We start from the raw sequence: 17,079 nt of genomic DNA on the forward strand, positions 1-17,079 counted from the left end.
AGTTCATTAGACTTGATGCACGAATTTCTGGGTAAAATGTTATGGTCTGTGCTGTGCAGGAGGTCAGACTAGATGATCACCACAGTCCCTTCCCCTCTTTAAACAAACAAACAAAAAAAAAAATCTAGGAAACCTCCAAAGGAGAGCCAAGGTGTGAGAGTATGCCCTTCTGGTACCTACACAAACAGAAGTTGCAGACCCATGATCAGTTTAAGAACGCTGAACAAGTATATGGTGAATTACTACCTTCAAGATGGAGCAAATTCAGTTGATAAGTGACACTGTCCAGTGGCAGACTGGCTCAGTTTCAGCAGCTTAACCCTAAATGACATTCCAATCAGCAGCCAGCACAGGAACAGAGGATATTGGGTGCGTTTTCCTCATGGACACAGAAGCATTTCTGATTAATAGGAAAAATATACATGCTGGAACCCACACTGAGAACAGCTTCCTTCAGATTCAATGTGGACTTTACCATGGCCCTGATAAATCTCTCCAGGAACAAACTAGAGGAAATAAGGAAGAAGATAAAGAGACTCCTCAGACTTCAAAAAATTCCTCAGATATTAGGCTCGAGTTCAGGGGTTACTATCTCTACCATTCAGTCAAACCTTCTAAGTCTGGATTCGTAACTGGGCCATCTGAAAACTGAAAGCTAACCTGCCTCACAGTAGTAGTTCATATGACAACATCTTTAGTGGAAAGTTGTCATAAACAGATAGCTAAGGGTTAATGTCTCTTTCACCTGGAAAGGGGTAACAAACAACACCTGACCAGAGGACCAATCAGGAAACAAGACTTTTTCAAATCTGGGTGAAGGGAAGTTTTGGGTGTGAGTCCTTTGTTCTTGGTCTGTTCTCTTTCTCGGCTCTGAGAGTGACCACAGGAATCTCCAGGCTTTCTAATCTTCTGTTTCCAAGTTGTAAGTACAAGGATAGTAAGACAATAGGTTTATATTGTTTTGGGTTTTTTTTGTATTTACATGTGCGTAGTTGCTGGAGTGTATTCTTTTTGGATAAGGCTGTTTATTCATTTTTTCTTTTAAGCAATTGACTCTGTATATTGTCACCTTGATACAGAGACCCTTTTATGTCCTTTTTCATTCTTTTTATATAAAGCTTTCTTTTTAAGACCTGTTTGAGTGTTTTCACTGGTTAAGGCTAAGAAACGAAGGGAGGGGGGAAATCTCTTTGTGTTAGATTTACTAAGCCTGACTTTGCATACCCTCTGGGTGAGGGGGGAGAGAGATTAGATCTCTCGGTACTTGTGTTTCAAGGACTTGAAGCAGGGAGTATCCTAGGGTCCCCAGGGCGGGGAAATCTGGGAGGAGGTAAAGAGGGTGGAATCCCTTTGTTTAGATTCACGGAGCTTGAATCTGTATCTCTCTCCAGGAACCCAGGGAGGGAACACCTGGAGGGGAGGAGGGGGAAGGGAAATGGTTTATTCCCCTTTGTTGTGAGACTCAAGGGATCTGAGTCTTGGGGTCCCCCAGGGAAGGTTTTGGGGAGACCAGAGTGAGCCAGACACTGGAATCTTCTGGCTGGTGGCAGCGATATCAGATCTAAGCTGGTAATTAAGCTTTGGAGGTCTCATGCTAGCTTCTCATGTTCTGAACTCTAAGGTTCAGATCTGAGTAGGAGAGTTATGACATGAGTGGCAGTGGTGTGAAAAGAGAAGAATCCAGAAGCCAGTAGGAACATTATTTTCTTTTTCTCTGCTAGGGCTTTTATGCAGAGAGAAAGGGTGGTTTTAAACAGAGCCAGAGAGAATTTTTTTTTCTGTTCTCTGGTTGCAGTTTGGCTTGCATATTAAGCAAGGAACTATTAAGGGTCTTTTGTTAAACTATAGCACTCCCATTGAGAGTCAAGTACCCAGCACAATACACATACAAATAAAGTGGTTTTTCTGGTTTCCTTTACATTTAAAAGATTAGCTAGGAAAAAAAAAAAGGCACTGTTGCTAGGCAGACCCCAGGAGGCAACAGAGAGCCATCAGTTCCAACAATAAACACCAGAGGGCACCTCAACACAAGAAAACAGGAACCATGACTTCTAAGACAAAAATGGAGGCAGAGGTACAAATCAAAGACGCAGAGCACAAGCGAGATATGGAAAAAAAAATACAAAAACTAGAAATAAAAGAAAAACAGATGGAGCTAAGGGAAAGAGAAAAAGAGGCTACCCACAGGAGAGAGTTGCAACTCCTGAGGGAAACCCACCAGCAGGCCCTGGAATTAGAAAAGGCTAAGCAACAGAACCCAGCCAATCCTAACAACCCTTCGCCAATAATGGTTCCGCAGCACAAGAAATTTCTCACATACAAGGCAGGTGATGACACTGAGGCCTTCTTAGAAAATTTTGAAAGAGCCTGCCTTGGGTACAGCATCTCTGAAGACCAGTACATGGTAGAATTGAGGCCACTGCTCAGTGGACCCTTAGCAGAGGTGGCGGCTGAAATGCCAAAGGACAGAATGAATTATTATAAACTGTTTCAAACCAAGGCCAGATTCAGAATGGGGATAACCCTGGATCATGCCCATCGGCGTTTCAGAACCCAAAAGTGGAAACCAGATGTGTCATTTCCCAGACACGCCTACTACGTTGGGAAAAATTGAGGCCTGGATATCAGGAAACAATGTTAAATCCTTGGACGAACTGCACTTCCTCATACAAATGGAGCAGTTCTTGGATGGTGTTCCTGAGGACATAACACGGTACATACTAGATGGAAAACTCAAAAATCTCACCGAGGCGGGGGAGATTGGAGCCAAATGGATGGAAGTGGCAGAAAGCAAGAAAGCAACTGTCAAGGGGAATGAATACCCCAGGAGGCACACTGACAATAAACCCTACAACCCAGGGCAACCCAAGACCCCTCCTACAACCCAAGGAAAGCCACAGACACCCTATTCTTCCACCTCGTCAGTCTCCAGTAACCCACCTCGACACAGTGACCAGTCAGCTGGAAGATGCTTCAAGTGTAATGACCTGGGACATATAAAGGCCAACTGCCCAAAGAACCCCAACTGAGTGCAAGTCATTACACCACCATCACACCGAAGATCCCCAGGCCCAGATGCCTCTCAAATACCCTTGGAGAGAAGGGAAACTTTGAGAGTGGGCGGAAAGAAGGTTACTGCGTGGAGATACATGGGGGCACAAGTGTCAGCTATCCACCAATCCTTCGTTGACCCCAAATTCATCAACCCAAAGGCCCAAGTGACAATTTACCCCTTCATATCACAAGCTGTAGACTTGCCTACAGCTCAACTGCCTGTCCAGTACAAAGGCTGGTCAGGAATGTGGACTTTTGCAGTCTATCACAATTATTCCATCCCCATGCTACTGGGGGAAGACTTGGCCAACCAGGTGAAGCGGGCCAAGAGAGTGGGAATGGTTACACGTAGCCAAACCAGGCAAGCTTCCAGACCCATTCCTGTTCCTGAGCTGTCCACAGGGGCCCCGTCTGTGTTACCAGAGACCCAGACAGAGGTAGTGGACCCGGATCCCATGCCAACAATGGAAACAGCCACAGTGTTTCCAGTCCCAGACCAGGAACTGGAAAAGCAGCCAGCACCAGAACCGTTGCCAGCATTGACGACAGTGCTTGCAAATCCATCTTCAACCCCAACGCCAGAGGGCGCCAGCAAGCCTGAACTGGCAGAAGCAGCAGACAACCATACCCAAGAGGCTCAGCCAGAGCCTGAAATAACCCCTGGTGCACCAGCAGAAAGCGGCTCACTAGCAACGGAAACAATTCCATCACCTACATCGCTTCCAGAGGGACCAAGCCCAAGTCCACAGTCTAAGGAAGAACTGGTGTCCCCAGCCTCAAGGGAACAGTTCCAGACTGAGCAGGAAGCAGATGACAGCCTTCAGAAAGCTTGGGCGGCGGCACGGAGCACCCCACCGCCTCTCAGCTCTTCTAATCGATCCCGGTTTGTTTTAGACCAAGGACTTTTATACAAGGAGACTCTTTCTGGTGGACACCAGGAAGACTGGCATCCGCAAAAACAGCTGGTGGTTCCAACTAAGTACCGGGAAAAGCTCTGAAGCTTAGCCCATGATCATCCCAGTGGCCATGCTGGGGTGAACAGAACCAAAGACCGGTTGGGGAAGTCCTTCCACTGGGAGGGGATGGGCAAGGACGTTGCCAAGTATGTCCGGCCTTGTGAGGTATGCCAAAGGGTGGGAAAGCCCCAAAACCAGGTCAAGGCCCCTCTCCAGCCACTCCCCATAATTGAGGTCCCATTTCAGCGAGTAGCCGTGGATATTCTGGGTCCTTTCCCAAAAAAGATACCCAGAGGAAAGCAGTACGTACTGACTTTCGTGGACTTTGCTACCCGATGGCCGGAAGCAGTAGCTCTAGGCAACACCAGGGCTAAAGCTGTGTGCCAGGCACAAACAGACATTTTTGCCAGGGTAGGTTGGCCCTCCGACATCCTTACAGATTCAGGATCTAATTTCCTGGCAGGGACCATGAAAGAACTATGGGAAACTAATGGGGTGAACCACTTTGTTGCCACTCCGTACCACTATCAAACCAATGGCCTGGTCGAAAGGTTTGATGGAACTTTGGGGGCCATGATACGTAAATTCGTCAACGAACACTCCAATAATTGGGACCTAGTGTTGCAGCAGTTGCTTTTTGCCTACAGGGCTGTACCACATCCCAGTTTAGGATTTTCACCGTTTGAACTTGTGTATGGTCACGAGGTTAAGGGGCCATTACAGTTGGTGAAGCAGCAATGGGAGAGGTTTAAACCTTCTCCAGGAACTAACATTCTGGACTTTGTAAGCAGCCTACAAAACACCCTCCGACACTCTTTAGCCCTTGCTAAAGAAAACCTAAAGGATGCTCAGGAAGAGCAAAAGGCCTGGTATGACAAACATACCAGAGAACGTTCCTTCAAGGTAGGAGACCAGGTTATGGTCCTGAAGGCGCAACAGGCCCATAAGATGGAAGCATCATGGGAAGGGCCATTCACGGTCCAAGAGCACCTGGGAGCTGTTAACTACCTCATAGCATTTCCCAATTCCTCTCTAAAACCCAGAGTGTACCATATTAATTCTCTCAAGCCTTTCTATTCCAGAGACTTACAGGTTTGTCAGTTTACAGTCCAGGGAGATGATGCTGAGTGGCCTGAAGGTGTCTACTACAAAGGGAAAAAAGACGGTGGCGTGGAAGAGGTGAACCTCTCAACCACCCTGGAACGTCTGCAGCGTCAACAAATCAAGGAGCTGTGCACTAGCTTCGCCCCATTGTTCTCAGCCACCCCAGGACGGACTGAAAGGGCATACCATTCCATTGACACAGGTAATGCTCACCCAATTAGAACCCCACCCTACTGGGTGTCTCCTCATGCCCAAGCTGCTATAGAACAGGAGATCCAGAACATGCTACAGATGGGTATAATACGCTCATCTACCAGTGCATGGGCATCTGTCATAAACAGATAGCTAAGGGTTAATGTCTCTTTCACCTGAAGCACCTGACCAGAGGACCAATCAGGAAACCGGATTTTTTCAACTTTGGGTGGAGGGAATTTTGTGTCTGAGTCTTTGTTTTCTGTCTGCCTGCTTTCTCTGAGCTTTGGAGAAGTAGTTTTTGCTTTCTAATCTTCTGTTTCTAAGTGTAAGGACAAAGAGATCAGATAGTAAGTTATATGGTTTCTTTTCTTTGGTATTTGCATAAATATAAGTGCTGGAGTGCTTTGATTTGTATTCTTTTTGAATAAGGCTGTTTATTCAATATTCTTTTAAGCAATTGACCCTGTATTTTGTCACCTTAATACAGAGAGACCATTTGTATGTATTTTTTCTTTCTTTTTTATATAAAGCTTTCTTTTAAGACCTGTTGGAGTTTTCTTTTCTGGGAAATTTCAGGGAATTGGTGGGAGGAAGAAATCAGGGGGAGATCTGTGTGTGTTGGATTTGCTAGCCTGATTTTGCATTCCCTCTGGGTGAAGAGGAAAGTGCTTTTGTTTCCAGGACTGGGAACAGAGAGGGGGAGTCACTCTGTTTGGATTCACAGAGCTTGTGTCTGTGTATCTCTCCAGGAGCACCTGGAGGGGGGAAGGGAAAAAGGATTATTTCCCTTTGTTGTGAGACTCAAGGGATTTGGGTCTTGGGGTCCCCAGGGAAGGTTTTTCAGGGGGACCAGAGTGCCCCAAAACACTCTAATTTTTTGGGTGGTGGCAGCAAGTACCAGGTCCAAGCTGGTAACTAAGCTTGGAGGTTTTCATGCTAACCCCCATATTTTGGACGCTAAGGTCCAAATCTGGGACTAAGGTTATGATATGGTGTGCAGCGGTTACGGGATAGACAAAATCCAGAAGCCAGTAGGAATATTATATTTTTCTTTTCTCTGCTAAGGGCTTTTTTAGCAGAGAGAAACAGTTTGGTTTTAAAAGGGAACCAGAGAGAATTTTTTTTTCTGCTCTCTCTGGCAGTTTGTGGCTTGCATATTAAGCAAGAAGCATTAAGGAGCTGTTACAGGTCTTTTGTCATGCAATAGCTCTCCCATTGAGAGTCATTACCAGCACTATATACATGCAAATAAAGTGGTTTTTCAGGTTTACTTAACATTGAAGATTAGCTAAAAGCATTGTTGCTAGGCAGACCCCAGGAGGCAACAGAGCCTGCAGTTCAGAAGAGAAACACCGGAGGGCACCCCAACACAAGAAAACAGGAATCATGACTTCTAAGGCAAAAATTGAGGCCGAAGAGCAATTCAAAGAAGCTGAACACAGGCGACAACTGGAGCTGAAAGAAAAGGAAGAAAGCATCAAACTGGCAGCCTACCAAAGAGAACAGGCAGCCAAAGAGGCAGCACACAAAAGAAAACTAGAAGAAGAAGAGGTGGCCCACCGAAGGAAACAAGCAGAAGAAGAGTTGGCCCATAGAAGGAAGCAAGAAGAAGAAGAGGCGGCCCACCGCCGAGACATGGAAAAACAACAAAAAGAAATGGAAAAACAACAAAAAGAAAATGAAGAGAAGGAAAAACAGAGAAAACATGAACTGGACTTGGCAAAAGCTGGGCTGCATGTGCCAGCCAACCCTAACAACCCGGCGCCAATTATTGCTCCACAGCACAGGAAATTTCCCACCTACAAGGCAGGTGATGACACCGAGGCCTTCTTGGAAAATTTTGAAAGAGCCTGTCTTGGGTACAACATCCCCGAAGACCAGTACATGGTAGAATTGAGGTCACAGCTCAGTGGACCTTTAGCAGAGGTGGCAGCTGAAATGCCTAAGCAGCAAATGAATGACTATAAACTTTTTCAAACCAAGGCCAGATACAGAATGGGGATAACCCCAGATCATGCCTGTCGGCGCTTCAGAACCCAAAAGTGGAAACCAGATGTGTCATTTCCCAAACACGCCTACTACGTTGCAAAAAATTATGAGGCCTGGATATCAGGACACAATGTTAAAACCTTGGAAGAACTGCACCTCCTCATACAAATGGAGCAGTTCTTGGATGGTGTTCCTGAAGACATCACATGGTACATACAAGATGGAAAACCCAAAGATCTCGCTGAGGCGGGGGAGATTGGAGCCAAATGGATGGAAGTGGCAGAAAGCAAGAAAGCTACTGTCAAGGGGAACGATTACCCCAGGGGGCACACAGACCATAAACCCTACAACCGAGGACAGCCAAAGACCCCACATACCACCCAAGTAAAGCCACAGACACCCTACTCTTCCACCTCACCAGTCTCCAGTAACTCACCTCGGCCCAGTGATCCATCAGATGGAAGATGCTTTAAGTGTAATGAACTGGGACATATCAAGGCCAACTGTCCAAAGAACACCATGCGAGTGCAATTCATTACACCACCATCACACCAAAGATCCCCAGGCCCCGATGCCTCTCAAATACCCTTGGAGCGAAGGGAAAATTTGAGAGTGGGCGGAAAGAAGGTTACTGCGTGGAGAGACACGGGGGCACAAGTGTCAGCTATCCACCAATCCTTCGTTGACCCCAAATTCATCAACCCAAAGGCCAAAGTTACAATTTACTCCTTCATGTCACAAGCTGTAGACTTGCCTAGAGCTCAACTGCCTGTCCAGTACAAAGGCTGGTCAGGAATGTGGACTTTTGCAGTCTATGGCAATTATCCTATCCCCATGCTACTGGGAGAAGACTTGGCCAACCAGGTGAAGCGGGCCAAGCGAGTGGGAATGGTTACACGTAGCCAAACCAGGCAAGCTTCCAGACCTATTCCTGTTCCTGAGCCGTCCACAGAGGCCCCGTCTGTGTTACCAGAGACCCAGACAGAGGTAGTGGATCCAGATTCCATGCCAACCACTGAAACAGCCACAGCACCTCCAGTCCCAGGCCCGGAACTGGAACAGCAACCAGCACCAGCAAGTGCAACCACATCTTCAAACTCAAAGCCAGAGGGCGCCAGCGAGCCAAAACTGTTAGAAGCAACAGACAGCCATACCCAAAAGGCTCAGCCAGAGCCTGAAATAACCTCAGGTGCACCAGCGGAGAGCGGTTCACCAGCAACGGAAACAACCCCATCACCTACATTGCTTCCAGAGGGACCAAGCCCAAGTCCACAGTCTGAGGAAGAACTGGTGACCCCAGCCTCAAGGGAACAGTTCCAGACTGAGCAGGAAGCGGATGACAGCCTTCAGAAAGCTTGGGCGGCGGCACGGAGCACCCCACCGCCTCTCAGCTCTTCTAATCGATCCCGGTTTGTTATAGACCATGGACTTTTATACAAGGAAATTCTTTCTGGTGGACACCGGGAACAATGGCAGCCGCAAAAACAGTTGGTGGTTCCAACTAAGTACCGGGGGAAGCTCTTAAGCTTAGCCCATGATCATCCCAGTGGCCATGCTGGGGTGAACAGAACCAAAGACCGGTTGGGGAAGTCCTTCCACTGGGAGGGGATGGGCAAGGACGTTGCCAAGTATGTCCGGTCTTGTGAGGTATGCCAAAGAGTGGGAAAGCCTCAAGACCAGGTCAAGGCCCCTCTCCAGCCACTCCCCATAATTGAGGTCCCATTTCAGCGAGTAGCTGTGGATAGTCTGGGTCCTTTCCCAAAAAAGACACCCAGAGGAAAGCAGTACGTACTGACTTTAGTGGACTTTGCTACCCGATGGCCGGAAGCAGTAGCTCTAGGCAACACCAGGGCTAACACTGTGCGCCTGGCCCTAACAGACATCTTTGCCAGGGTAGGTTGGCCCTCCGACATCCTTACAGATTCAGGGTCTAATTTCCTGGCAGGGACCATGGAAAAACTGTGGGAAACTCATGGGGTGAATCACTTGGTTGCCACCCCGTACCACCATCAAACCAATGGCCTGGTGGAAAGGTTCAATGGAACTTTGGGGGCCATGATACGAAAATTCATCAACGAATTCTCCAATAATTGGGACCTAGTGTTGCAGCAGTTGCTGTTTGCCTACAGGGCTGTTTCACATCCCAGTTTAGGGTTTTCACCATTTGAACTTGTGTATGGTCACGAGGTTAAGGGACCATTACAGTTGGTGAAGCAGCAATGGGAGGGGTTTACGCCTTCTCCAGGAACTAACATTCTGGACTTTGTAAGCAACCTACAAAGCACCCTCCGACACTCTTTAGCCCTTGCTAGAGAGAACCTAAAGGATGCTCAAGAAGAGCAAAAGGCCTGGTATAACAGACATGCCAGAGAACGTTCCTTCAAGGTAGGAGACCAGGTTATGATCTTGAAGGCGCAACAGGCCCATAAGATGGAAGCATCATGGGAAGGGCCATTGACGGTCCAAGAGCGCCTGGGAACTGTAAACTACCTCATAGCATTTCCCAATTCCTCACTAAAGCCTAAAGTGTACCATGTTAATTCTCTCAAGCCTTTCTATTCCAGAGACTTACAGGTTTGTCAGTTTACAGTTCAGGGAGATGAGGCTGAGTGGCCTGACGGTGTCTACTACGACGGGAAAAAAGGCGGTGGCGTGGAAGAGGTGAACCTCTCAACCACCCTGGAACGTCTGCAGCAGCGACAAATCAAGGAGCTGTGCACTAGCTTCGCCCCATTGTTCTCAGCCACCCCAGGACGGACTGAACGGGCATACCACTCCATTGATACAGGTAATGCTCACCCAATCAGAACCCCACCCTACCGGGTGTCTCCTCATGCCCAAGCTGCTATAGAACGGGAGATCCAGAACATGCTACAGATGGGTATAATCCGCTCATCTACCAGTGCATGGGCATCTCCAGTGGTTCTGGTACCCAAACCAGATGGGGAAATACGCTTTTACGTGGACTACCGTAAGCTAAATGCTGTAACTCGTCCGGACAACTATCCAATGCCACGCACCGATGAGCTATTGGAGAAGTTGGGACGTGCCCAGTTCATCTCTACAATAGACTTAACCAAGGGGTACTGGCAAGTACCGCTAGATGAACCTGCCAAGGAGAGGTCTGCATTCGTCACCCATGCGGGGGTGTATGAATTCAATGTCCTTCCTTTCGGCCTTCGAAATGCACCCGCCACCTTCCAGAGGCTGGTAGATGGTCTACTAGCTGGACTGGGAGAATTTGCAGTTGCCTACCTCGATGATGTGGCCATTTTTTCAGACTCCTGGCCCGAACACCTACTACACCTGGAAAAGGTCTTTGAGTGCATCAGGCAGGCTGGACTAACTGTTAAGGCCAAAAAGTGTCAAATAGGCCAAAACAGAGTGACTTACCTGGGGCAGCAGGTGGGTCGAGGAACCATAAACCCCCTGCAGGCCAAGGTGGATGCTATCCAAAAGTGGCCTGTCCCAAGGTCAAAGAAACAGGTCCAATCTTTCTTAGGCTTGGCCGGATACTACAGGCGATTTGTACCACACTACAGCCAAATCGCTGCCCCACTGACCGACCTGACCAAAAAGACCCAGCCAAATGCAGTTAAGTGGACTGATGAGTGTCAAAAGGCCTTTACCCAACTTAAGGCAACGCTCATGTCTGACCCTGTGCTCAGGGCCCCGGATTTTGACAAACCATTCCTAGTAACCACGAATGCATCTGAGCGTGGTATAGGAGCAGTGCTCATGCAGGAAGCAACGGATCACAACTTCCATCCTGTCGTGTTTCTCAGCAAGAAACTGTCTGAGAGGGAAAGTCACTGGTCAGTCAGTGAAAAGGAATGCTATGCCATTGTGTACGCCCTGGAAAAGCTACGCCCATATGTTTGGGGACGGCGGTTCCAACTACAAACTGACCATGCTGCACTAAAGTGGCTTCATACTGCCAAGGGGAACAACAAGAAACTTCTTCGTTGGAGTTTAGCTCTCCAAGATTTTTATTTTGAAATTCAACACATCACAGGAGCTTCTAACAAAGTTGCTGATGCACTCTCCCGTGAGAGTTTCCCAGAATTCAGTAGTTAAAAAGTGTTCTTAAAATGTAAAAGTCTGTTAGTTATATACTTAGTGGTATATGTAAAGGTGCATGTGTTGTATTACTCTGTTTATTTTAGAGTTATAGGAAGAAATCACCGCCAGTGAGATTCCCCACTGTCTGTGATTTGGGGGTGCGTGTCATAAACAGATAGCTAAGGGTTAATGTCTCTTTCACCTGGAAAGGGGTAACAAACAACACCTGACCAGAGGACCAATCAGGAAACAAGACTTTTTCAAATCTGGGTGGAGGGAAGTTTTGGGTGTGAGTCCTTTGTTCTTGGTCTGTTCTCTTTCTCGGCTCTGAGAGTGACCACAGGAATCTCCAGGCTTTCTAATCTTCTGTTTCCAAGTTGTAAGTACAAGGATAGTAAGACAATAAGTTTATATTGTTTTTTTTTTTTTGTATTTACATGTGTGTAGTTGCTGGAGTGTATTCTTTTGGATAAGGCTGTTTATTCATTTTTTCTTTTAAGCAATTGACCCTGTATATTGTCACCTTGATACAGAGACCCTTTTATGTCCTTTTTCATTCTTTTTATATAAAGCTTTCTTTTTAAGACCTGTTTGAGTGTTTTTCACTGGTTAAGGCTAAGAAACGAAGGGAGGGGGGAAATCTCTTTGTGTTAGATTTACTAAGCCTGACTTTGCATACCCTCTGGGTGAGGGGGGAGAGAGATTAGATCTCTCGGTACTTGTGTTTCAAGGACTTGAAGCAGTGAGTATCCTAGGGTCCCCAGGGCGGGGAAATCTGGGAGGAGGTAAAGAGGGTGGAATCCCTTTGTTTAGATTCACAGAGCTTGAATCTGTGTATCTCTCCAGGAACCCAGGGAGGGAACACCTGGAGGGGAGAAGGGGGAAGGGAAATGGTTTATTCCCCTTTGTTGTGAGACTCAAGGAATCTGAGTCTTGGGGTTCCCCAGAGAAGGTTTTGGGGAGACCAGAGTGAGCCAGACACTGGAATCTTCTGGCTGGTGGCAGCAATATCAGATCTAAGCTGGTAATTAAGCTTTGGAGGTCTCATGCTAGCTTCTCATGTTCTGAACTCTAAGGTTCAGATCTGAGTAGGAGAGTTATGACAAAAACTGAAAGCTAACCTGCCTCACAGTAGTAGTTCATATGACAACATCTTTAGTGGAAAGTGAATAAAGAAGTCCTATGGTGTCTAAACCACATGAAGATATGGAACAGCAATGTAATCTGTCTGTCTTCCCCAGTGGGAAGGTAGAATCAGATGCCAGTCTGTCAGGTTAGGGAGCAAAATCTGAAAAATATCAAAAAGGGGAGAATGGTCCCTTAAAGAGTCAAACTGGTACATACACTCACTGAAGTACAATGACTGGAGTGTTTGCCATCATGATTTTTGCATACGACTGAGACAGATTCTGGGTCCTTCTAACAGAGGGCAATGCAATCAATGTATGGTATATAAATTGCCTCAGGTTGGTCCAAAATCCTAGACAATGTCCAACATTGCTGGAGGCTTTGGATCTATACTGTCTGCTGTGCCAAATCCCCTGGTTCAGGTCCAATATATTTCAGAAGCAACTAACCTAACAGCAGACTGTTATTCTTACCCTCAACATGATGCCTGGTGGAAACTCCCAAGTTATTAATACAAGTCTTGGGCCCAAGCAATAGTCGAATTTGCATCACATTAGCTCTACTAACCCAGTGAAACAAGTATAGTAATTCCAGAATTAGAAGAATAAAAAATCTCTTCCCCTTAATGACCAGTAAGCAAACCTTGGCTATGCTGCTTTGTCTGGCATAGGATCCTCCTCTCTAAGACAAAGGGAGTGGTAAAATTTTCTCTTATCAGTTGTGTTCCAACCTTCCTTCAATGCCTACGAGAGTAAAAAGGGAAACTGGGCTCTCCTGTCCTCTATTTAGATCACAATTATCCTTTTGTAAAAACCTCTTCTGCCAGGATCAGCAATTAATAGGATCAGACAGATCATGTTTCAAGCAATATAGATACTTCCATGTATGAGACACCCTTTGGCCCCGCTTTGGTCATCCATTTAAAGGAGATGTATCAAGTCGGACAATTAGGTCACAGAAGAGGTCCTGCTTGAACAATGTTATCATCTACTCTATTCTCCAAATGAATGCAGCTCTGTATCAGCACTGAAAATAGAAGCTCAACCCCTTGCCTTAATATTTGATGCTTGCTGGCACCACACTGTAGGAAAATCAGGACTTAAAGAAAGATATGGAGGTGAAATATTGTATACCATCACTCCCTAAGTAATTCTGCTTGTATTCTCCAAATCTTAAACCTGGAATATAACAAACAGAAGCATTTTTATTGATTCACTTCAAGTTCAAGGGATGATTTAACACTTCAACATTAGAGATGATGAATCAAAGTCCTAGCGGCATCAAATGAAGTGCTGCAACTCATAGGAACAGGGACATCACAAGGGAAGAGCCAGACTGAGGCGAGAGAGGGACAGTGAGGCATGTATATACATGTTTTCTGAAAATGTTCCTTGTCTGATGCTGTGCTACACAATGAAGAAAAGGAAGGCACTGAATATAGAGCCTCCATATTCTTTAATAAAGAACAGAATTTCCTGCAAGATCCTTTTGCAAAATTCACAATACTGAATCACAAATGAACTAAATAGACATGGACTCAATCCTGTAAAGTTTTATGCCTGGGAGTAATTTAGCTCATGGGATTGCTCCTGTTGCAGTCAATGGGACTACTCACAAGAGCAAAGTTACTCAAAGGTATAAAACTTGCAAGGTTGAATCCATTGTCTATTTAGTTCATTTATGGAAATCTTCCAGGTAAGAGGATTTGAGAGAGAAAGAGGACTGGAAAATGGAAGCATTTTTACTTTGGCTTGCTTTCAACTTTCAAGATCTGCGTGGCTGCTTATTCAGTTTTTCAGATGCAGTATATATATTTCTTGGTGTTTCCTTTTGCAAGCTGCAGTAACTTTTTTTCTAATGTTATATTTTGTACATATAATACCAGTATTCATTTTTTAAAATATGTAAATATTTGTGTAAGCAATAGACTGGAAAGACTTCTTCAATATGCATGCAAAATATTATCCAAATACAGGCATTCAAAGTCGTTCAGAGCAGCTTCCAACAAATCATAATCGATTAGTGCGTAAACATCACCCATTTAAAAGTCCATAATTATGTATTAAGACAAGCATGTAACATGACCTCATGGAAGTGCAGTATTTACAGACCATTAAGTAAATAACACGTGATAAAATTACATTACTGAGTATTTACTCTAACAAGACTAATGTCAAGAAGAGAGATGTTAAAAATCTGTAGCCTTAATACTGCCGGTAGATCAATACAGGTGAATCTTTGTATTCACTCAAAGGATCGTACTGAAATCAGTAAGGATGTGAACAGGTGTAGGGGTCCAGTTGCTCAAATGAAATTGAAAGATCTGGGCCCAAAGTATCCACTCTCATACACCCAGTATTGCTTATTAGCTACTGTCTTCTCTTCTGTTTAGAAAAGAAAATTAAACCATAAAATATGTTCTGATAGCAAACCATCAACAGACAGGAAAATCAGATGTCAGGACTATAAATCTAGGATAACAATCCATCCACACTTAAAACTGTTTAAAAAAAAATACAATGGCACAAGTCTGAGTCCAGATTTGTAATGTGAACTCAAAGCTGCCTCTATTCTCTTGGTCAAATCTTTAATATGTTTGTGACTAATGTTATTTGATAGTTAAAATACATCTATTTGTTTTAAATAGAACTATCACAACCAACCTCATTTTCCAATAATTCACATGCTGGGAATCTTACAACTGCCCCAAAACCAGACTGACAGAAGAAAATGAAAATCAGCATTTGTTCTTTATTTTGAAATTATATTTGAAACCAAGTTCCTAGCCCACCAATTTCCCTGAATAACAAAGGAGATCAGGTACAAAGTTATGTCAAACACACTGGAATATGATCGTTGCCTATTGCTGGATGCTTCGGTGCATCACTGCAGTGAATACCTACCCCACATCACCCAATAGCTACGACAGATTTCATGCTCCGAAAATCTCATTTAAGGCCCTTCCCTCAAATTACTACCATCACCTCCTCTTCCTCCTCCTCAAATTACAAAAAATGAAACCTACTTCCTGGAGGTATATGTAAAAATTCCATAATCCTAACTGAAAATATATTTCAGAACCTGTTAAAGGTGGGAGAAGAAATAATTACACTATTAGCAACAGGATTTTGATTGCAGAGAAATAAATAAAAATACTTGGATTGTAAAATCTTTGAAGCAGGACTACAGAGATTGAAAGCAGCTACCTCACCCTGGGTGTTACCAAAACATAACCAGTCCAGTGAAGAATTCAAGCGAACTGAACCCCCCCTTCTCCAAACACAGGCTAGCTGTACATCCACAACACCCAATCTGCACCTTTCAGTCCCGCCGCCTCTTCTCTAAGCAGCTTCCTCAGCCCGCTGTTCCCCCTCTGGTTGTGCCGTCACAGACAAGCCAAGGGACCCAGCGTTTCTGAAGCCAGCCAAACTAACGCACTTCCCCCTCTGCCCGCCTCCTTCTCGCCCGCCTCCTCCTCCCCCCCGGCCGGCTGTGTTGTTGTGCTGTGCCTCGGAAAAGGCAGATTAATTGTTATGAGGGCTGCAAAACGTGAGCCCCCGATGGCGCCCCCTTCCCCTCCTCAGGCTGCTGCTGGCTCACCCCTACCCCAGCCCGAGAGGGGCATTTGCCGCCCGCTGATACCCACCCAGCTGCACCGGTTCCTTCAGCTGCGGACCGGGCCCTTGCGGTTTCGGCTGGGTCGGATCCTCTCAGGGATGTTCAGCGGGGCCCCCATGCTCCCTGGGCGGCTTCAGGAGGAGGGGGTGGGGGTCGCTGCAGAGGGGCGGATGCGGCAGTCAGGGAACATCCACGGCCGCCGAGGAGAAGTCCCCGGAGAGACCCGGCCGCTGCAGGCAGCTCAGCCCGCTGCAGAGAGTGCGCAGCGCCCGGCCTCCGCCAGCAGCATGGTCGCCAGGCAGAGGCCGCCCCGCCTGGCCTGCGCCGCACTCACCCACCCAGCGGCCCCTCTCCCACGGCTCTGCCTGCGCCGCCAGCACTGCCCGCAGCTCCGCCCTGCCGGGCCCCTCCTCCAGCCCCGCGCTGCGCATCGGCTCCCTCTCCCCCGAGGGAAGGGGGCAGTATTAGCCCCCTCAAATGTCACCCGCAGCTTTCGGCCCCACCGCCGGGCCAAAATTTCCCCCATCTTTCTGCTGCCCTGTGGTTTGTCCCCTTGACCACACCAGGGAGCTGGCCCCTAGGTTGCTCATTTTCTAGGCAATTTGACTTGTCTGAGTTTTTTGAGGGGAGCGGGGAGGGCGAGAAGGGGAAACAGTCTCAGATGTTGTAACATAAAGGGTTGACACCCTGCCCCCCGTACCCCATAGAGTCCATGGCAGGGTCAGCACCTTAATCTGAACAAGTTGGTGTTCGCTTAGTTCCCTTGGAACTCCCCCCCCCCCCAAAAAAGGTACATATACTCCTGCAATTTGATCCAAACAGTTGACCCCTTGCACCCATGAGGAGCCCTATTATAGAATCAGGGCCCAAATTTTAAAATGCATTGAAAATTGATAACATTAATTTCAGTGGGAAAATGAAAAACCTGAGATACTCATATTCCAGGCCTCCCTACACTCCCAGCCTCCACCTT

General features: G+C 46.5%; 1 protein-coding gene across 3 annotated transcripts in view; it reads right to left on the reverse strand.

Moving 5' to 3' along the window:
* Positions 1–16,447, reverse strand: part of NCOA7 (nuclear receptor coactivator 7) — a 159,885-nt gene extending 143,438 nt beyond the window's left edge. For 2 of the 3 annotated variants that reach the window (XM_050949522.1, XM_050949520.1), the window contains exon 1: positions 16,135–16,447. The gene's annotated coding sequence lies outside the window, so the exon portion shown is untranslated. Of the gene's footprint in view, positions 1–15,806; positions 16,029–16,134 lie in introns of those variants that run through there. The other variant, XM_050949521.1, reaches the window with a different exon arrangement.
* Between the last annotated feature and the right edge of the window lie 632 nt (positions 16,448–17,079).

The sequence above is a fragment of the Gopherus flavomarginatus genome, chromosome 4 (genome assembly GCF_025201925.1).
Source record: "Gopherus flavomarginatus isolate rGopFla2 chromosome 4, rGopFla2.mat.asm, whole genome shotgun sequence".
NCBI lineage: Eukaryota > Metazoa > Chordata > Testudines > Testudinidae > Gopherus > Gopherus flavomarginatus.